General features: G+C 36.5%; 1 protein-coding gene across 2 annotated transcripts in view; it reads right to left on the bottom strand.

Moving 5' to 3' along the window:
• The window catches only part of LOC110458976 (multiple epidermal growth factor-like domains protein 11), a 38493-nt gene extending 31913 nt beyond the window's left edge, over nucleotides 1-6580 (bottom strand). For both annotated transcript variants that reach the window (XM_021510994.1, XM_021510985.1), the window contains exon 1: nucleotides 6388-6580. The gene's annotated coding sequence lies outside the window, so the exon portion shown is untranslated. The remainder of the gene's footprint in view (nucleotides 1-6387) is intronic.
• Nucleotides 6581-22921: the final 16341 nt, after the last annotated feature.

The following is a 22921-nucleotide window of genomic DNA, read 5'->3' as shown; positions in this document are numbered from 1 at the left end:
TAAATCCGTGTTACATGTATCAGAAACCCTGTATAAATTACACTTACACATTGCTTTCATTTTTTATGGAAGTGATGGAACCTGTTTATCCATAACCGTTTGCGAACAACACAATGCAATGTGTGTACGAGATACTATTTTACCGTATATAATAACAACGTTGATGCTTGTATTGATTTGTTGCAATTCTCACTGAGTTGAAACTGAACAGTCAAATAATATTAATAAATAAACATGAAGTTTGACAAATTTAATAGAAAGTTACACCACGGACTTAAATTCCGTGGTTACACTCATGATATCAGGTCCAGCTTAACTCATTCAGTCTATAAACCCTACGGCTTATAATATAACGGAAATCGAAGGCTGGAATTACGACACATAATTTATATCCGCGACATATAAATGAAAGTTCTTTCATATTTATATTCCTGAGTGAACCAAGAAACAAAAAACGTGAGGTGTCTGGCTAATGCACTTCCGTCATAATAAACACCTCATTAGAAAACTAAATCAATGTTTTTTTTCAATGGTGTTTTTTCTCAACAATGGAGTTCAACCCGATTTAAGCGTTCATGGGAAAATTTTCACGTGAATAGTTTTCAAGATCCCCGAAATGACATTGCCATGCTACGTCATATTACTACACGAAATTAACGAATGAAAGAAAATAGAAAACGTAATTTAAATAATGGTATCGGTTTTCCATCACATGCATCGCCAGTTATTTGGAATTATAGAGATCATATCCCTAGGATTTTCAGGTAAAAATGGATAACAGCTAAAATTGATTACAGTAAAACATATTTCTTACTATTGTATACCTATTAGGTAATGTAATTTTACCAACGACACGATATCCTTGTTACGACAGCACGGAGTTCTAAATATGCATGTATTTATTGCACATTATCTGAAGTTTATGCCCCCCCAGGCAGGTACCTACACTACGTCTATAGTTTGTACTGTAATATTTTATTCCTAGAAACCTACGTATCCTTCTCACACTCGTACAACAGAGAACTGTGAGCGACCTGTTCACCAGTGAATTAGGTTAACAGCTTAACCAGTTATGTTTGACTTTTATTTTTTTATTTTCATTTTTTATTTCTTTAAATTAATTAATGTTTTGTAGAGTTTACGCAATCTAGGCGTTAAGCTGACAGAGTGCTTTGACCTGGATATTGATGGCTTTGTGCAGGTGACAAACTTCAAAGATAAGGTATTAATGTATTACCTATATCTGTCAAACTGTCATCCCGAAATATATATATACTACAGGGCACGTCTCAAAACGCTGAAATTGTTTTTTTGTTTTTGTTCTCTTTAGATTGTACGTGTATTAGACATAGTCTTTTTTTCTAAGCATTGCACTTTGAAAATAATATTTGAATTAATTTCTATATTAGCATGTTTATCACAGTTTTGTTTTCCACAAAATTATATCAAATCAATGAATATAATTTGTGAAAAAAAAAAAAAATCATTTCAAAAATAAGTATACGTGTAACTCACACAGGCAAATAGAAAATAAAAAAAAAATAAAAAAAAAACACAAAAACACAAAAATAAGATAAATACAGATTCGTCCACTGTCCGAGATAGTGATTCCTAAGCGAGACCCGATGGTTATATGTTTAAAATAGTCACAGGAAGTGTACGAATATTTATAAAAAATTTTTTTTTAAAAATCGTGTTTTTATCATAACCTGATAGTTACGTGTATGCATTGATCGCAATGGTTTAAATGAAACACGTTTTCATAGAAATAGTTACAAAAATGTGTCAAAATGTGTGTTCACCGTTTTAAATACATGTGTAAAATGTATTACGTACAAGTCTAATTTTAACTGCATATTCAACAGTCTTGGCAACGTCATCAATCAAGTTTGTTGCTCTATAACGCCAATATGACGTCATGACTACGCAATGCATTGTCTGTATGGTCTTTTCTTTCGCGACAGATCGATGATGCTAGAAATGTCCATTCAATGGTATTCTGACATTTTGCGAGAATATAAAGCAAACAGTATTGCGTGAATACTATCTAGGGACACACTAGGATTTGAAAAAAAAATATTGGTCGCACTCCCATAAAAAATCGTCGTACCCAGCGGCCAGACTTTCTGACACGATTAAAATTTCAACTGATTATTAAACCGCCTTAACGTGATAATTAATATTCAAACCACGCGATCAACAAAAGTTCAATACGCCGCACCTAAGTATACACAAACAGACAAAACACATCACGTCTAACCATGGCATACTAATTAGTTAATTAGATACACAAGACATATCGGCGACATAGATACAGTCTGATGTTTGCTTTGAGGCTGTGATGTATGTGCAGTATGGGAAGGAGCAGTACACCTCCCTGTAGGATATACGTACATAGTATTACAGAACCACGGTTATACCCAGACGGTACGGTACGCACTTTCGGTATAATACAATTATTTTCCTCCAATAAAATATTACAATTTCAATTTTAATTTGATGTACTGTCACGTGAAATAGGATAACTAGTAATTTACTCGCTGATTTACTAGCATGGGATAGCTCTCTGGTTGTTCGATGCAGAGTGATGAAATAGCGGTATGATATATCTTACTATCGGTAGCATACGATTGTTTTGCCCCAATAAAATATTACAATTTGAATTCTTGTCTGATGTACAGTCACGTGAAATAGGATAAATAGTTATGTAGTCGATGCTATACTAGCACGAGATAGCTCTCCAGATTTTCTGATGTTTTTTGAAGAAATGTATTGACAGCTGACAGTGCAAGTTAAAAAGCTTTCAAATTAGATTTCTTTTTTTTAAATTTTATGTTTATGGTTTGCATGGTTATGCGCTTTTAATACCCAACGAGACCCATACTCGTTACCAAGCAAGGAAAAACTAAAATGTCGGCACTTCCTTAGAAACGGTAGAAGGGCGGTTCCCGATTGGGAAAGATGGGGCAGATCTCTAAACCAGAAAAAAAAAATAGAATTTGTTTTTCAATCTCAATTGAAAGCTTTTTAACTTGCACTGTCAGCTTTAAGCATATGAAAAACTAATGCATTCCGTATGGAATCAGTGGAGAGATATCAACTCCACTCAGATGTCAATATTGACTGCACGGAATTTTTCACATGCTTCAATAGTAGACTTCTTCAGTCAGTTGGTGGTTGTACTGTTAAACAGATGTTGAATCCTTCCAGTCAGATTTCAGTAAATTTGTGTATGTATCAAATTTCAAATTCAAGTTTTTTTTATTACACTGAGCTTTACAGCTCATCCGTATAACATACACACAGCAATGTTACAAAATAATAACACGATTACATGATGTTCGGTCGACGACTGCACATAGTGCAGTGGAGAATGGACATCAGTACACCTTACATTAATAAAGTTCTCAAATCGGTAGAATCGTACATATATTTGGTAAACACATTTAATTTTTAAGTATTTTTTGTACGAAAAAGCTGTACTACTATAAATAAAGACGGTTTTTCCAATGATACATTTTATAAACCTTTTTCTTAATTTCTTGATAAATAGGACATACACAAATTAAATGGTACTCATCTTAAATATTGTGTTGAGATTGACAGATCATATCAGATATCATTGAACCGCACGTTACTGAGGAAGGAAACCGTTGTTTACACATATATAATATAAACTTTATTTATTTTACAACAAATACAAAACAAATTATTTCAACTTATATTAATCACTCTTGTTGGCCCGGATATTTGGGCGTGGGGGTCTTAGTGTGGGAAGAAACCGGAGTACCCGGAGAAAACCCACGTGTTCGGGCAGGTGACCCTACAACTTTTCACGTCCGATTGGGAATCGAACCCCGGACGCCTTGGTGAAAGGCAAGTGCGCTATCCACTGCATCATCCGACCATCCGACCACCCCATGTTTACATATGTCTCGTGTTTACATATGTATTTGTATGTAAGCCTGGTTCCTGATCTTCGTTACGCTCCAGGGGTCGAAGTCAATCAACCATGAATAAATACATGAACTTCCTGTATGTCCCGACACGGCTTTCTGGCTCCGGGATCATGAAACAGTCATAGACTTCAGGCAAAATGTTTCTTTTTGTGATAGTTAAGGATGTATGCTATGTTATGCGTTACGTAGTTGTGTTAGACTTAAATCCCTTTAGTTTATATGTAATGTTACATTGTGTTATATACATTTCGTTAGAGTGTTTTCCGTGGTTTTTTTTACAGGGGATATTTTGTTGGTTCGCTAGCAAATCTTCAATACAATTAAATGCGGCTACCCTCGTTCGACAAATAAAACTAGTCCCGCAAGTCGCTTGTTAACCGGTACATTTGCGTTCCTCTGTCGGAAATAATGCTCGCACGCGCATGGTCTATCGTCCAATAATCCATGGTATTCAACCAATGGAAAGTGTCATTATATCACAAACGTGGTAGAATTCGTAATAATTTTCTGTTCTCTTCGTTGTAAAATATGTGCATGTATCTATTCATTTTTTTTACCAATAATACAAAATCAACCATCAACTTATCGCAGACGAATGGTCAAATGCGTCAAATAGGGACGGAGATTCCCGAGTGGTTTCCGACTGGCGTCGTGTACAGTGCATGTATCTCCCAATGAAACTGGTCACAATGAAGCAGGATCGCAAAAATGACTGTTTCGCTATTTGGTAAAATCTTGCTGCTTCAAAAATATCATTACCTGAAAAAAAAGCCGGACAGGGGCAATCAAAGGTTCACTGCTTCTTTTGAACATTAATGATGGTATGTGACGAAGCTTCGTTCAAACAAATTTTCCAATATGTATACAAAAACAAAGTTCTCCAAAAGGTATACCACCAAACAAATTACCCAATAGGTATACCACCAAACAAATTACCCAAAAGGTATACCACCAAACAAATTCTTCAATATGTATACCACCAAACAAATTCTCCAATAGGTATACCACCAAACAAATTCACCAATAGGTATACCGCCAAACAAATTCTCCAATAGGTATACCACCAAATAAATTCTTCAATAGGTATACCACCAAATAAATTCCCCAATAGGTATACCACCAAACAAATTCCCCAATATGTATACCACCAAACAAATTCACCAATAGGTATACCAACTAACAAATTACCCAATATGTATACAAACTAACAAATTCTCCAATAGGTATACCACCAAACAAATTCTTCAATAGGTATACCACCAAACAAATTCTTCAATAGGTATACCACCAAACAAATTCTCCAATAGGTATACCACCAAACAAATTCTTCAATAGGTACACCACCAAACAAATTCTCCAATAGGTATACCACCAAACAAATTCCCCAATACGTATACCACCAAACAAATTCTTCAATAGGTATACCACCAAACAAATTTTCCAATAGGTATACCACCAAACAAATTATCCAATAGGTATACCAGCGAACAAATTCCCCAATAGGTATACCACCAAACAAATTATCCAATAGGTATACTGCCATGATTGTTAAAGAGTTGCGTTTCACAATCGTTAAGTACAAGAAGATACATGATAACTATGTATGCTGCGATACTATTGCCGTGAGATTATCCCCGAGTCAATTAACAAGTCATCTGTGATTTACTGTCGCACCCTTATCGCCTGCCGGGGACGTAACTCTCTGAAATTGACTTCGTTCCCTTTATTTTTTAACCTGATGATCGTTCTCTTTAACTACGAACTTATATAATGTAATTTCGTGCTTATACTTGATCACGTGAGTAAAAGCGAAGGATACTCTCTCTGCACAAAGATATAACAAATGGTTACTTAGATGATGTGGTAAAACCACGTTATATACAGTCTGTGTGGATGCCATGAGCTATTCCCTCATACCAATAGTATATTTATATAGCCATACATGCATAGTACAACATATTTGGTATTTTTAGAATCATTCGGAACCCGTTCCCCCATTCCCGTATTCTATCTACAATCACCTCCGATCTCCCTTTCGATCCGACACTGAGCTGACGTATTAGGGAACATCACAATCCCACGTCGTGTTTTACACTGTGTGCGACACACTTCTAAAATAGATGAATTATCTTGACATTAACTGCAAAGGAACGATTATCAAATCTGTAACATTGTAATTAAGATCTCGCTATCTGCCACATTGTTTACCATAAGCGTTATACCTGTATCAATATCTTGGCTGTAATATTATATAGTTCTATAGATATTTAAATAAATCAAAACTCAAAATCCCTTAACAAATAATAGAACAAAATGTTGGTGCTGGACTTAAAGTCGTGTCTGTGTTCCTGAAAAAGCCATAATCCGCATATTAAGTTGATTCACCAATACATGACTAGCACATTTGTATAGATGTGAAAATACTTACCTTATATCTTGAATGATCTCAATGGCGTTTGTAAGTAATCCGTGCAAATTATATCAATTGTAAAATTTAAAACATAACAGCTATAAATATAAATTGTGCAGATTCCAAAATGGTATCCATGAATTTCACAAAGTACCAAACTTCCTTATACAAGTCACATGCAGACTAAACGAGATTCTTGTAAACCAGGCGGTATTTCATCTCCTGGAAAATATTAATACCCTGAAGAATATGTTCGTTATCGATATACCTATATGAATACGTTAGCATCGAAAAGCGGGAACTAAATCAGTTCCGGTTCGATAATCATCCTGTATAATGTTTCGTTGTCATCTTTCGGTAAAATATTACATAGTTTAACGGGAGTTAAGCGAGGCGTGAACCGATTTGTCACCACCGACCGATGATCCGTCAAAAAATGACAGCTAATGAGTATGCATGCTGTTGACGTTTGTCAGTCACGCTTCACTGATCACGTGATTTAGAAATGTACGTAGACATGCGCACAGACACCTATGCAGGTAAAATGACGGTCGTAAAGCGGAAGTGATAGTGTACCACCAGGAACAACCAATACTGTCTATAAATACGATATGTACCCCTAACCAGAGACGTATAATACGTCTCTGCCCTAACGTAATTTAGGATGAGAATGACTTTATTACGAAATGCATTTTTATTTTCTAATATCAAATAAAGTGAAAAACAATCATAATGTAGTTTTTAACAATTATGAAACAAGTTTTATCAACTTATATCAATAACAGTTGTTAATCAACAAGAACATGCGTAGGAGTTTTAGTATTTGAGGAAGTATATATTTAAAGAAAACCAATGTGGTCGGGCAATTGACCAACGTATGGATACTTTCACGTCCGATTGGGGACCGAACCCTGACCATCTTGAAGACAGACGAGTACGCTATCCAACGTTCTACACGACAACACATCCGAATTTAGATGTCGGCACAGTATCTCAAAAGTGAGCGTTATCCGACTGACAGGATAAAGTTCAAGGAGATTAATGTGTTTCAACCAAAACTGAGTCGTTGAAGATTTAGCAACATTTGCACTAAACGGAGATGTGATCAGGAACACACTGTTAATCATTTACCACTGGATAGTATATAGACTGCTGTAGATACTATATTACATATGTCTCTGACTGCGGTAATATGGAGTTTAAGTTCAATTTGTAAATACAATTTCGAATTTCTGATATTAATCACCTTATTTATTCCAAAAGAAAGCGCGTAGGGCTCTAATGTTTGAGAAAGTATCTAAAGAAAACCAACGTGGTTGGGCAGGTAGCATAATATCGATCATTTCACGTCCGATTCTCCATTTTGGAGAAAGACGAGTACGCTATCCAATGCGCCACTCAAGTTACGTGTCAAGCATTAAACATTCATAAAATTGTACAATCTAAAATACATCTTACAACACAGAACGCAGTTTCGCCCAGCATAGTGCAGGCGTACTAGACCCGAATGCAGAGTATTTGTACCACAGTAATAAGTTATCTGCATTGTATAGAGGATGTTTACCGTTTTGTTATGATGTGTGGTTAATATGCAGATCTTTTAGAGTTTGAGTGAAAAAAAATATAATGAATGTACTAAATATCATATTAGCTAAATGATGATGATTTTATTTCGGTACTTAATAAAAAAAAATGTTAACTCAGGATGCAATGTTTGAGATGCGAGCTTTGATAATCATGGTATATTGGCAATACGTATGCAAAGGGACATGACGTCATGGGCACTTTCGTTTGTTTTTTTGAAAGCGTTAGTTGTCACCAATTGCACGTGTTGATATTATTTCAATTAAAATATAAACTTTATTTATTTAACAACAATTATTATGATACAAGTTAATTAAACTTACAATAACCACCATTGATCGCCCAGATGTTAGCGCGCGGAGGGGTCTCGATGTTGGAGGAAACCAAAGTGGCAGCATAAATCCGCGTGGTGGGTCATACCTTTTTACATTAGATCGGGGATAGAACCCCGGCCGCTTGGTGATAGTCGGGTGCGATATCCACTGCGCCATCCGCCATCCTGTAATTTCAATCAATTTCTATCTTTTAAATTCAATTGTCATGATTCTAACCTTTTTGATGCATTCGTATAGAAATACAATCAAACTATTGATATGTAAAAAGAACAAGCTACATTTTAATTATCTAGCTAAATAACAGACTCGGATATGGTGGCGTTATTTCTTGTTCACTTTTAGCAACATTTTCATAGGGATTGCCTCCCTTCGCACATACATTGTATTGTGCAGAAGTATTTATTAAGAAAGGCCCTTGAACGTTTGTAGAATTCAACGCAGTTTCCGACCTTCATAGATATGTAAGCGGATCTTCATACGATTCTAATCACATACATCATTATCAATAGACCTCCCCTCTCATACTCATTTGCTGCCTCAGATTTAACGGGTTATAGTCATTAGCCTGTTTGTCTGTTTGACGTTCTGTCACTTCAGTATCATGTTTGTCAGCTTCACGTTTGTCCATTTGACCTTATGTCACATAATTTACATATTTGTCCCTTGACCTGTCATTTCAAGTTCAGTAATATGTTTGCCTATTTGAGATTCTTCCGCTATATCGACATATTTGTTTTCCGTTGATCGTTCCGTCACTTCAATGCTAAGTTTGTCCATTTACTTGTCGCTTTTGGTTCCAGAAACATTCTTGCCTGTTTGACTTTCTTTAACTCCAGTTATGTTTCTATGTCCGTTGAACGTTCTGTCACTTCAGTGGTATGCATTTCTGTGACTTTCTGTCACTCTATAACATGTTTGTAAATTGATAATGCACCTTTAACCTTAATTGAATCCATTGGTGATGCCTTTTTCATTATTTTACCAAATTTGTCTTAAGGCGTTTTCATCATTTGTGTTTCATATTCATCCATTGACGATAATTATATTGCGATTTTCGTAAGATATTTTCAAAAATTGGAAATTGGAACTGAATAATTCTGATCGTACCTAGGACATTGGTTAGGAACTTCGATAACCCTAGTTTAGATTTCTATTAGATACATTGTGTACTTTAGCTCTTCATACAATTATACAAAAGAAGATGTATGACGATATCAACATTCAGACCAACGTAAAACTTTGCCAAAATTTGAATATTTGTGTAATATCATTTCTTTAAACTACATACATATGCAGCTGTAGATACCGTTTTGTTGACTGAAATACATTATTAACGGTTAAAGCAGCAATAACGAGTGGTTTTGTCGTCAGTCGACCTTGAGGTACAGCCACGTCGGGTCGTACCGCCGTAGATCCCCACAGTGGGACTAGGAAGTCATGACTAAAGGGAAATAACTCCTAATTAAACACCAAAACTAACCTAAAACTATATTGTTATCTTGTTTTTATTAAACAAAACAACAAATCGTACCAAAAAAGGCCATTTTATTCAAAATACAAAAAATAACCTTACGACATTGATGATTATGAATCGGTGATTTGATTAAGCAAAGTGAAACAGAGGTCATTTTTTTTTTCAATCCCTCCGCTAGGAGGCGAACCCGGGACCTCTGGCTTACTAGTCTAACGCTCTATCGAATGGTCTACAGAATACACCCGAGTAGGTAGGAAACGGCTAGTATTTGACAGGGCGGCAAAGGAAAATTTAAAAAAAAAGTCTTTTACACCTAAAGAGAAAGAAATTCAGTATTCATAATTTGCCGCGAATTTTGAGGGATATTAGTAAAGCGCTTATTACATTATTAAATAAATTAGATAGTGTTGGTTGGAAAAATGTTGTATGTGTATAGTTAAATTGGGAATTAACATGATAAATATCACGACTATGAGTCTATGAACAAATCAACCACAAAATAATACAATAGAAACTGTCAACTTTGAATGTAATGATTATACCAGAAAAGTCCGCTATGACGTTGGTTATTGTTAATTGAAAATCAACTGACAAATTATACTGGACTCCTTTTCTGAAGTAGTTCCATTCTTGCCACACAAAAATCACTGTTATTCACCTTTGTGTTGATGCCAGTTGGTAAGTAACACGTTCCAGTACCAACTAGCCTGTAGTCAATTTCTTTGTTTCAGTTTTAGACACATCTTGAAGTACAAACTACAGGTCTTGAATTGACCTATGGACGGGTAGGGAGGTGGGAAGTAGGTCTTTAGGCGTGGCAATGCATCTACAACACATTTCCCTTATTTTGCACAGTCGTTTTCCATCTGTATCCAATCAATTATATTTACATTTTCACTGGACGTTCCTCTTTAAGACATTGAGTTCACGCAATTGGATCAGCGTCCTTTCGAAGCTCCTCCTCCCGCCTTGAATAGCACGGGACAACCACTAGAAGCAAACATGTTGATGACGTTGGGTTGTTCCAGGTATCTCGATTCCACTGACGACATTAACACTTCAATATCGGAAATATTAGCGAATGTCGGTATTTCGGTCAAATACATGCATAAGTAAAAAAAATATAATAAGAATGTAAATAAAAGGATTGAACGGCATTTTCTAAATGTCCATGCCGGTGTGAAATTGAAAAAAATGCCGTTCGATCTTTATATAAATCCACAAAGGCACGAAATTACGTCAACTCGTCGTTGGTCTTTATTATTTATTTTCTATTTTTAGCCATGTTTTTACATCACACGGGGGTGACTTAAACTTTCACGTGGTTTGTAAAAAAATATAAACAGTTTTTCGTTCCTGTGTGGACAAACTTATCTTGTAGCCAGGTACTTCCTTCATATTCAAAAGATTCTTGTAACACAATCAATAAGTGTTTCTATGTGACGTTTCGATGACTAGTACGGTATGTTCTATTCACTTTCATCAGACAAATGACCAGTGAAGTCATCGAAACGTCACATACAAAATTTAGAAACACTTATTGGTTGTGTTACAAGAATCTTTTCATAATCCATAATTACCAACCTGAAGAAATAGTTAAGAACTATCGAAACCTACCTGTGTTGACAGATAAAGTCCGTCCTTTTCTCACAGCTGAATATTTGCCAATTATAGACTTCAGTAGAATAAACTGATTAAAAAACAAGCCAATACACCAGTCAGCAGTGGCGCCAGTCTCCTCGTTTATCGTCACTACCCAATCTGGCAAGACGGAGGTATACTGTAGGCCTGTCCAAAGAGTCTCGTATGTAGGGCACGAGGCTGTAAAAGTAAATAAATCCAACGGGCCGTACCAGGTGTACACAATTGTTTTACATATTTAACATCCGGTTTCGCCACTTACTCCTTTTTTGCAGCCTCTCTTTGTTTCCCAAAGCCTGGTCATACATGTACCGAACGTTCACCCGTTGTCAGTATAATGTGACCGGACGGAATATTGTTTGGTGCTTTTGGCTTGGTATTCAGTGAGCAGGCACCACATCAGGCATCAGATCCGCGTTATCGCAATAGGGAAAATATGTCTACATACCGCCTGCAGCACTGTAGATTTTAGTCTTTAAATAAACTAAGCTGTTAGTACAAATGTAGCTGTTAATTTAATAAACAAAACCAAAAATAGGGATTTTCTCTTCATAAACGACGTTAAGTGATCGTCTAGCTCTTGGTGTAATGTCCCTACTGAAACATTTGATATCACAAATATACAATTTCGTCACATCGTTGTACAGGAAAATAATAAAAATCGCTCACTCAGTCATAGTACTAATATTGATACCCAGCCTCCTCTGCCCCGGCCGGGTATTAAATCGATTCCATGCCTTGTAATGGAGCAAGCCCGGTGTGAATCACACCGAGGCGATTTTAGAATTAATTGACAGCACACTGGTCCGCATCCATAAATAAGGTTTTAGTATGAACTATTTCTGTTGATATCCTGCACAACTTGAAGTTTACCTCTGCCTAAAATGTCGTTAAATTATCAAGTTAACGTAGTAAGCGTAATCGAAATCTTAATTGACTGCCATGTTGGAAAGTTCGTCTCTCTTCCGATATAGATCAGACGTCCAAATATGGGTGTCATGACCCAATATGGAAATTGTAGTCCTGACCTGGGTACAGATAGCATTTGGGCGCTAGGAAACAAACGGCAGTCATAAGCAGAGAGATATAAACATATCTGAAATGTCGAATGAGTGCATCAAGTTTATTCTGGTCACAAGCAGGGAATAACAACTATCGTTGTTAAGGACTTTGGTTTGTTCCGGCCTGGAGATAGAACCCATTGTCTTCCTCACCTGGGCGAATGTTCAACATCGAAGCCAAACGTGAGGTATTGCCAAGCAATGCGCTTGGAAAGAAAATGTAGTTAGAAATAGAAGAAAGACATATAAAGATTAAACTATTGCAATGGGTGCAGCAGATTTATTTTGATCGCTTTTGTGTCCCAAATACCTCGGTCACATACTGATATTTTATAGGTAAATACTCCTAGGTAATCAGCTCACCTCACACAAGTTAACTATGAGTGTTTGTAATGCCAATGAATAATCAGTCTTTCCGAAAGACTTTGTAGAGAGTTTCAATAGAATTACTACATGGTAATTTCTTTCGAGTAGTGAGACGCATCTTACTCATTTTTTAAATTGAAATTTAACACATCTCTGTAATTATTGAAACTCCTGTTATTGTTAAAATTGATCAACTAATCAGTTTGATCAATCTTTCATTGTGTTACAATAGTGGTTAAGACCCATTCGGATTCCCATTATTTTAGCCCGTATAATCATTGATGTGTCCTAGAAGGACGAAGAAGTTGTATGGTACAGTGTTATCATACTTAATCCATTACAAAACTTTAAATGTGTAATGATCTGTGTGTCTCAGGTTCATCTTGAATACTCAATAAAAAAAAACTCATTATCGTGTTTAACACATATGTACGTCTGGCCAGCCGGAACACACATCTCATCAATAGCACAGGTGTGGCCACCACAGGAACCGCCGATATCCTACACAAGGCAGACCATTCACTTGATGATATCTACATCGACGTATGTAAAGCGACAAGTTGATAACTCATAGCGACCAATAAGCAGAAAGGATCACATTTTATACGGGCCATGCTCCTTTAAAACCTAGGATCTCTTAACAAACATTGTTTCAAAATTGCTTTTTACTCTTTTTAACGTCTTTTCAGCAATTAAAGTCATTGAAGGACTTGTATCCGTGTTTGAAATGTTTGGTTTGGTATGGTTTCATACGGTTCGTCAGGTTTCAGTGATCAATAAACTGTAGGTCAAAGTGGACTAAAGGTCAAGGTAATGTCAAATTCAAATGGTCTTTAAACTGCAGTTACGACGCGGTGCACGTACTCTACTTCAACAATACAAACGTGTTTCTATATCGATTATAAGTTTAACAGGTGTCATTATCAGTAAACAGAAGCTCATGTAAGTTTGTACAGTGTATTAACGTTACAAACAAAAGTAACATTATTTTTTTCTTTCTTACTTTTCTTTGTTGTATTCGGTTTTACGTCAATACAACAGCAAATGCCATATGACGACGGATGCTAAGGGACATACCACGGATAATGGAAGTAAGAAATATAAAGAAATGGTATCGAAAATCTTGTAATACGTTTGCTGGTGGGGTAAGGGTAGGTGGGGCAGCAGATCAATTTTAGTATTTACCATGTTTTCTAAGAAAATATCGACTCTGTAGATGCCCACCATTAGTTGCCTCTTACAATACACTTGCAGTGGGAAACAGTAAAGTCTTTTCCTGTTCTCAAATATCCTCTTAACTAAGAACATGCAACGAAACAATCTCATTATTCTGAAGGGTGGGCAATTCTTCTCATGATGATGCGATGGGGGGACATCAGGGTTTGGTTTTATTCTACCCGGTATACTGTTACTGACAACGGGTAAAACAGTTGTTACGCTTTCACTAAATCGTCAACGTTTAGCAAGGAATGACGAGTTCGTTTATAAAGGCATCTGTATGACCCGTTATTAAAGGGTGGTAGGGGGTTTGGTTTGGTTAAATTTTGTTCAACGTCCTAACTACAGCTAAGGTCATTTAAGGACGTGCATCCATGTGTGTAGTGTATGTGTACTTGCGTGAGGGTATGCAGGAGACGGGGTATGCTGATGAAAGTTCAGTTGTACAGTACAAAATGAGGGTGGCGCTACGGGAGGCGTTACGAAGAACATACGACCAATTTGTTATATATTGAGTTCTTAACGGCCCACCAACATAGAAGAGGTAGTTAGGGCCAATTAAAGGTAAAAAAAAACACGCACATCAAACAAAAAGATAAAAAGACAAATGCTAACTTGAAAGGGCTATGATTAGTCATATCTTCTTAAACAGACCAACAATTTCAGGTATGTAAAAATTGTTGTGATATATACCGATTCGATGAGGGATTTTAGATTTGTTATATTTCTATAAAAAAAAGCACCTGAGATTGACTGAAGGTCAATGCAGTCTAATAGTAAGTGTTTTACAGTAAATGGTTCGTGTCGTGACATACTACACGTTTCGGAACAAAGCAAGGTCCTTAAAAATGGAACTTGCTGTTCTCTGCTTCACGTTCAGTATTAAGGGTAATAGCAACAAGTGGTTCATCCGTTGTCAGTATAATGTGACCAGGCGGAATGCTGTGCTGGGCTCACCCGTTGTCATGTTAGTAACATGTGGTAAAGGCAACGTTAAGCTGGTCATTCATGCAGTAATATCAACCCACGGTATACGTAACAATCAAGTCTGCAGTAAGTGACGTCATTTTGGCCTAACCACAACGCCGTTACTAAACATCTAGGACGTCATGTTACCCATAACCACTACAAATGCGACCCCTTATTGCTGAAATACCTACTGGTGTCAAACATGTGTCTACATATGGTCGTTCCAGTGTTCTATTGACATGAACACCTGGTATCTGCCTGTGCTGGTTTGTGTATTGCTTAACGGCTTATCTGATCTTAGCTCTTGATAGGACGTTAAACTCTGATAACTAACCACCCACAACCTATCGACAATTGAGGTCATTTAGGACCAAACAATATTCAAATGAACTTTGACAAAAGGAAATATAGCAAACCGAAACTTAAAGCTAACTATGTTAAAAAGACGCGTAGAAATTCCCATACAGCAAACGAATTAATCGAAAACATATATATTTTGCCTGTATAATTGAAAGTAAAAAATCAGATAAAAAACGGCACAGAAATTTTATCAAACATTTTTTCCCTTCTTTATGTGTCGTACCCAGGACTACAGATGACAAGTATTGTTCAACGGTTTGAGCTGACGGTATATTTCCTTTCCCCGGGTCGTTGCAGTCAAAACAAGCGACTAGATCATGACAATAATATAAACATCCAAATAAAACTTTCATTTTAAGAAAATTGGCCGTCACCTTCACAACTAACTGTACATCAAGTGCAAGCACTCCCAGGTGATCAGAATAAATATTTTATCATGTTGTTCGAGTTTGCGTACAAAATAACACAATTCCCGATGTTATCGACAAAACGATAAATATTACAAATGCCAATTAATGCCAGTTGTGAAATATTAATGTATACAGCTGGACAAGAGCAATGCTCTGACGAATCAATTTGGTTCTTCTTTAACATCATTAAAAGGGTTAAGGTCATGCAAGTTCGGGTGTCCATGAAGACACAACAAAACACGTAGAATTTAGGAGAGAAAAAAGTAATTTTGGACAATTTGAAACAAAACTAAAAAAACCGGTTTTCACAAACAATAACCCACATCAAACTAGAAATAAACAAGATTAAAAGGTATCAAAATACATCATTATGGAACGAATTGGTTGTAAAATATCTGTCATATCTTATTGAAAGGATAAATCGAATGTAGATTGTCATATATTAATTGAAAAGAAGCTTCGTCTTAAATGAACGTGTCATAGAGGATACAACCTGTTTGGGGAAAGAACAGGCCTGCTGTATTCAACTGCATGATCGTAAAAGGCGACTAATGTGACCCCCGCCCCTCCCCTGCAGAATTGTGTTTTCCTCTTTGTCATATATTAAGGAGACATTGAGAAAATCATAGATCCGATGTACCCCAAATGCATTCGTACCATTAAGGCGACTTATGTGGCCCCCTGGAAGAATCACTTTTTTCTCTGTCTTCTACGAAGAGACCGACATTGATTTGCTACCCAATTTGAAACACTTGTGATCTTTTTTGTTTCCTGTTTTTTTATTTACTTTCTGTTTCAAGCTATGTTTCCCTAAGCACCCTGGCTGTTGAAAAGACATTAAACCAAGCGCTTTCAACCCATTGTAATCAAACAAGTACCAATTATAAGGCCCTCAATGCCTGCCTCACCTGGGCGAACGTTCGACATTATAAGTCAGGTATTGCCTAGGAAGACCTTTTGAATCGAATGGTAATTCGTAAAGAGAAATACAAAGACACTTCTATAACGGGGGTATAATAATTAATGTTAATAAGGTTAACTTATAATACTTGCATCTTTAAAATGTAACCAAGCCAATTATTTCTACCTGTTTTCTGTACTATACCTTTCTCTTTTGAGGGTTACTTGTAAAGAAGGATATTTATTCCGTCCAATGTCTGACAATGTGATGCCAACAGTTTTATTTAGTACCCTATCCACACTTATGTTATTCAACGACGTGCCTTCGTCAGTGTAAGCTGCTCTGTAATTAACAAGCAGCTTTAAATTGATAACGATAAGATTTGTTAGTATAATGTGACAGGATGGTTTGTCAGGCAACCATGTATGCTTACGATATTTCTTGAAGAGGAAACATTAAAATAAACTTACAGCTGTGTTGAAAGGACGTAAAACACAAAGCAAAGATACCATTGTTTGGTCAATCAGTACGTTTTGTTTAATTTTGTTAAACGTTCCATATACAGCTAAGGCCATTCAAGGACAAGTCTTGATCCATTTTTGGCACGTAAGGAATATGGAAGAGACCAAACTTGATATGCTGCCTCCATTGAATACCTTGTGCTAACTACATTTCCCGTCATCTTTCATATCTATCTGTTTCAGGCGGTGTCTCCCTCGGCATGCGTATGGCGAAATAATTGTACCTGCTGCCCCCATTGCATGATCGTAAGAGGCGACTAAATTTGGGATCTTATCTTTTCTCTTCTTTCTAAACAACTTTCCTCTTCATTATGTCTCCCTTGACAATGCTTCACTTTTGGCCTTTAGTTGAGCGCTCGTCCAAGTGCGGAAGGCGTTTGGTTCTGTCCCCTGGGCCGATACATACCAGAGTTTGTAAAAAAGGTAGTTTCTGCTCCTGCTTAACGCTCAGCAATTTAGCAGTTTTACGACTGCTTCGCCCGTTGTCATTATAATGTAACCGAGTGGGGTGTCCTGCTGGGTGTCTTCGGCAGTATGCTTCTGTGAGGTAGCACTATACAGTCGGCATCAGTTCCGCGCACAAGGAGAAAAACAGGAACATATCGCATCCTCCCAAAGCACACACGCATACACTACACGCGTGCATCTTGCACTCAGGGGAGACTGTCCTTAAATTTAAGACCATAACCGTTGATAGAACGTTAAACAATACTAAACCAAACCAAACTCGGCATGCGTCTTTATACTACCCCTGCCGTGCGAGGACATTACCATGTGTGCTGGATGCGGAATGTTCGCGTATTTGTTTTCTTGCGATAGCACAACACACAGCCCTACCAGTTGTTTCAAATATCTTTAATTATAACCCTACAGCTTTACACCTAACGTGAAATTAAGAGTCGGAGTAGCGTGCATACTCTAGGAAAAGGCTTGGTCTCATATACAAAGAATATATTAAGGTAAAAGAAGCCTAACATATGAATACAAGAGAAAATAAGCACAACATATTCTCAGTAATAGAAATACACCTGGTCCAGCAGGACATCAAGCAGGTAGTCATGCAAACATAAGAGCACATTTCTCGTCCTACAACTGAGCGTAAAAAACTGTTTACGTAAATAATTCATCTTTAGCTATCAACCGTTACAATCATAAAATTCAAACGTTTATCGGTTTTCGGGACAGTATCTGGATTTCTGATAATAAATGATCAACGCAATGAAGTATTCATGAGAGTTGTGTTGCCAATGCCAGTGTAAAAGGTGATGGCGGAAGGTTTAGTTTAACACTCAAAAGTGTACGAAGTAGCGGAAGCGTGACTAAGGTGTTGCTTTTCCGGCGGCATCAACATTACGTTTTTGCGTGTACGTGCTAGACCAACCAAACTTGTATCATAGATACATTTTAGGTAATATATCTCAACCCATACATTTCATGATGGATGCGGCCTAACTTTCATTGTCCATTGACTTTGTCAGCATCTCAATCAAAATTAAGTTTTTATTTTTAAGTTAGGTTTGTTTCTGACATTATAATTGCTAGACCAACAAAATTTGACATTGATGGTCAAAGCGGGGCACAAGCGAGAGATATCAATCCGAATGGCTTGTTGAATAAAGCGTCTGTGTGACTGTTGTGATGTCGTATACCGTAAACAGTGCTAGCTGTTAACAGTGTCTTACAATATCAGCAGTAGTGACACAATTAACATGAATACAGGGAAAATGAAATAAATCACTCAGTCATGGAACAGACAGCAAATAAAAATAAAATGGAACAAAGACAGATATCAATGAAGTAAAATTTTAGTTACAAGTCGGGGATATTTGAACAAAAATAGGGGGAAATAAAGCTAAAATTGGGGACAATAATGACAAAATTAGAGATGGCAATTGACCTATAGTTGGCCATAAAAAGGCCGGTATATATCCGTGTCTATTAATGGGACATTGAAGAAATTAAAAAAGAAGGAAACGAAAAAGATTCCAAGTGTTACAATGGGGGCAACGGATTATTTTTTGTACCTTTTATGTCCCTTTCGTAGAGTACATAGAAAAACCACGATTCTGCAGGGACCCATATACGTCCCTTTTTACAATCCACATGCAGTGGGATACATCAGGCTATTTTTTAGTAAAGTAACTTACAAGCATATTTCAACTTCTTAAAGGAACATCACTGTGAATCACATTTATTTTTTCAAATACTACATAAACATATCAAGTGTATTTAGTGTCTTTGAATTGTGTTAAAGAATCCATTGTACCATGAGGTAACTTTTGATCTAAACTTAATCCTGCTGTGTATAAAAAACAACCTTCAAAGTGAGTTCGTCATTTCACATATTTACTAGTACAGTACTTAATGTGAAAGAAATAGAATCGATCATTGTAATATGAGAAAGATCAGTTTAGTTCTTCCTTTAGCCATTTTGTCAGATCATCAGGTGATGGTGGGCTAAAAAATGCCATAAAGGTATCTCAACATAGAAAGTGTTCATTTAAACGTAGTGCTTTCCCAGAAATGTTTATTGTGTGTGATGACTAATATGACCTACTCAGGGAAAGAGAGTGCACATGAATATGTTTAATGCATGGTCTATAAAAAAGTGGCCTAAAAAATGATTTGTAATAAAAATTAATCACAAACATTTCTCTTTTTTATACTTGTCAATGGATATATACACATTATGAAAACAGTTGGAAAGGGATATTCGTCTCGTGAATATTCCTTTCTACAAAAAGGTTTGTCCTATGGTTGAGGGAAAGTGTTTAGCCCCGTATTCAACTGTATCATTCACATATCGGTAATAGTTATTTCCCGGTGGCTATAAATAATGCAGAGATACTAACAAATATTTCCTCTTTTAAATAATTTTGAATATTGGCATGAGTGCAGATGAATAATTACTGCTAAGGGGATTCAAAAAGTTTCAACACGGACACATATTCATATTCCTTGGTTTCATAGTGCGGTAAGTAGTTAAATCGCATGACGCCCCTCTCTGGGGGCCCCTTTGGAAACTTTGCATCTCGGTCAAACAACTTGAGTGTACTGCCTCGTTTTAAAACCACCACGTGACGTTATTAGCGTTATTTATAACAGGGCTTTCCCGAACAATTCCAGTGATCAAACTGGACATTTGGAACGGACTATGAATATCGGGATAGCAGGGTTGCATAGGTGGAAGTGCAAACAACATATACTTTCATTGGCAAAAATATAGCTTTCCACGTGATGTTCCTTTAATCATGTTAATTGCTGGGAGTTTCTCCTGAAAAGTAATTTGTCAATTAGGCCTGTCTATTAAATTAAACACATTTGTTGCTACGGCAACCACGTTAGTCGCTAATGCCAAATATTTCTGTTTCAGAAAATGTCAAATATTTCTGTTTAACTTAAAATGTATCCAAATCCCAGAGGAAAATCATTGTAATTTACCTATAAAATTCAAGAAGTAAAAAGGTTGATATGGAGAAATATCAGCAAACGAGTTACTATTGCGACTGCTACTGTACATGTATTTAACCTAATATATCTTCATACTGAATTACATTCACAGCATTCATATACACACTTTTCTGTTAATTGTAGAGGAAAAATATAGTAAATTATTACTTCTAACTACATTTTATTTCCTAGCGCCTAGTTTGGCAACACCTCACATTTGGCTTTAATGTTGAGCGTTCGCCCAAGTCCTTAAAATGGTAGTTGTTATTCCCTGCTTAACGTTCAGCATTTGGAATAAAATGGGATCAAAACCTAACCAAACACTTATTTTTTTATCTGTGAAAGTTTGTGAATATGAAATTATTGTCATTTCTGGTTTGTTTAGTTCAACATGCTTGTTACATCCATGGTCATTTGGGGACGTTTGTCAAACCGCCGCAAACAGTGAGTATATTCTATTTAATGCACGAGTTCTTTGACTAGTAGATTCTTTTAGATTTGGATTTGGCTCCGGCAATATCACACATTGGCTTTAATTTAAATCGATGCAATGGGTCCTGTACCAAGGCTGATACATCCTGGTTTACCCGTTGGCAGTATAATGTAATCGGGCGGAATGCTACACTTGGTGCCTTCCGCATGGTATTTCAGTTGTGAGAAAGTCGACATCAGATCAGCGCTATCTACTAGTCTACTAGCAGAAAGCGGTGAATTACCACTAAAGTTTAGAAGAGAGAAAAGAATTATCAGATATTGAGCTAGAACTCAAACATTAGGATCAGGCTTCTCGCCCAACCAAATAGTAAAAGACGCCAAGGACACGAAATATAGAAATAAACTAAATGGTCATAAAAAATAACCATTTAGTCACGTGACTAATGATTTAATAAAAGAACACAAATTAAAAAAGCATTTAAATAGACGAAATATCCCCTTACCCAACACCACCATGGTTACTTGGACAAACAGATATTAGCACAGATATTTTGAACGCGACAAATAAAAAAGAAAACCCAATAGCCGCTAGGGCATAGTTTTATTTACGACTATTGTACATACGTTTCCAGCGTAGCCGAAATCGACATTGATTATATGAACAACTTGTACCCATTTTACACCTTTTGTGTGCATACACTTCATTGGTCATTTGTCTGATGAAGATGACAGTGTGCATGTCGTACTAGTCATCGAAACATCACACAGAAAATGTTATTGTTTGTGTAAAAGGAACTTCTCATAATCCATACTTACTTTTTTTTTAGAAAATAGGCATAGCTTTATCTATTATCGATGATAAATACGAAAACCTACCTAAATACTATACGGACGGGTCTAAAAACCCTGACAACAATAGAGTAGGACTAGGGATTCATTCATCAGAAAATAATATAGCAATATCCGTAAGACTAACAGATAACTGTTCTATAAATACAAGCGAATAAATAGCCATGGGTCTAGCATTTGGAATTATTGACCAAGAAAAACCTGAACAAGGGGCGGTTATTCTCACAGACAGTCTATCCTCACTACAATCGATAGAAACCAAAAGCAGTGCAAGAACGACCATACCTTATTATATTTTAAATTCAGTTCAATACCTTAAAAACCAAGGAATTCCCGTAAAATTTGAATGTGTACCAGCCAATGTAGACATCCCAGGAAATGACAAAGCCGATAAATTAAGAAAAGAACAATTTTATTAATTATTCAAATAGCAAGAAACATTTCACTACCGGTTGATATAGGAAAGCTGAAACTATGTGTTCTGGCCACGTGCGGGTAGTTCCGTGTTTAAGAAGGGCGTGTCTTCTACTCCGCAGCAATCTTATATCTAATCGAGCATAATGTTATATATGTACATTATATGTTAAATCTGAAGTGGTACACCGTTCTTTGGCTGTATAAGCCTAAACGATGGATATAAATTAGGATGATAAGTAGGCATAGCTGTTATCGTAAACAAGATAGATAGATGGAATTGGCAAAAAACATTTATTTAGCGGTTGCGCCTACCCCATATCTAGTTAATATCAACTCAAACAACTCTTAAAAACAAATAAAACTAAAACATATTAAATCAGGTTATCTGCTATAGGAAACAAGATAGATGGATAAAATTGGCAAATAAAATATTTGGCGGTTGCGCCCCCCGGGGGAGGCCTGGTGGTATACCTGCTGCTTTATTTATGTTTGTTTGATCAGTTTTATTCTATATACTTGTACACTCNCCCCCCCCCCCCCCCCATTTCGATAAACGCCACA

Source organism: Mizuhopecten yessoensis, unplaced genomic scaffold (assembly GCF_002113885.1).
Source record: "Mizuhopecten yessoensis strain PY_sf001 unplaced genomic scaffold, ASM211388v2 scaffold1311, whole genome shotgun sequence".
NCBI classification, from domain to species: domain Eukaryota; kingdom Metazoa; phylum Mollusca; class Bivalvia; order Pectinida; family Pectinidae; genus Mizuhopecten; species Mizuhopecten yessoensis.
This window is presented reverse-complemented; position numbering and strand designations above follow the sequence as displayed.